This window comes from Plecotus auritus, assembly GCF_963455305.1.
Source record: "Plecotus auritus genome assembly, chromosome: 2".
Taxonomy (NCBI): Eukaryota; Metazoa; Chordata; class Mammalia; order Chiroptera; family Vespertilionidae; genus Plecotus; species Plecotus auritus.
The window spans coordinates 129329768-129330978 of NC_137771.1; positions in this window are offsets into that span (position 1 = coordinate 129329768).

Below are 1211 nucleotides of genomic sequence, written 5' to 3' on the forward strand. Positions count from 1 at the left end.
GGGGCGATCAGGCCAACAGGGGAGGGCAGTTGGGGGCCATGAGGCTGGCAGGGGAGGGCAGTTGGGGACCATGAGGCTGGCAGGGGTGGCCAGTTGGGGGCCATGATGCCAGCAGGGGAGGGCAGTTGGGGGCCATCAGGCCAGCAGGGGAGGGCAGTTGGGGGCCATGAGGCCGGCAGGGGAGGGCAGTTGGGGGTCATGAGGCCTGCACGGGAGGGCAGTTGGGGGCCATGAGGCTGGCAGGGGAGGGCAGTTGGGGGCCATGATGCCAGCAGGGGAGGGCAGTTGGGGGCCATCAGGCCAGCAGGGGAGTGTTAGGTGGTGATCAAGCCAGTAGGCAGGCAAGTGGTTAGGAGCCAGCAGTCCGGATTGCGAGGGGGACTGGCGGACATCCCCCAAGGGGTCCTGGATTGGAGAGGGTGCAGGCCGGGCTGAGGGACCACCCCCATGCATGAATTTTGTGCACCAGGCCTCTAGTATAAAAATAATTGAAAAAGAAATCTAAAGAACAAAATAAACTGATGAGTAAAATAGAATCAGAGGCATGGAAACATGGAACAAATTGAGAAATCTCAGAGGGGAAGGGGGAGAGGGGATAGAAGAGATTAATCAAATATCTTTTATGCATATATGCAATACCTATGGACACAGACAATAGGGTGGTGAAGGCCTGGGGAAAGGTGGGAACTATGTGGAGGGGAGCAATGGGGGAAAAGAGAGGGACATCTGTAGTACTCTCAACAATAAAGATTTAAAATAAATACATACATACATACATACATACATAAAAACAAGGTTTTCTGAAAGCAGTTTCTTCATGAAATGTGAATAAGCCATCAGTATTTTAGGTTATATATATGAAACAAAACACAATAATTACATTCCTACATAAATTATATTTTATATATCAATATTTGAGTGTACTCATATAGAGGTAAATATATATATATATATATATATATATATATACACACACACACACACACACACACACACACACACACATATATATATATATATATATAATATATTTTTTTTTGTCCTCATTTATGTGTGTACATTATCCATTTTATATACACTTGAGGTCTATGTGTATGGGATTGCACGTGCACTCCCAATGATGCTCACAGCTATCAAGTCTCAACTATCATATGTCAGTATAGCTTGTCGAAAAGAATACACAATAAAGCGAAATGTATGCTAGAGTTTAA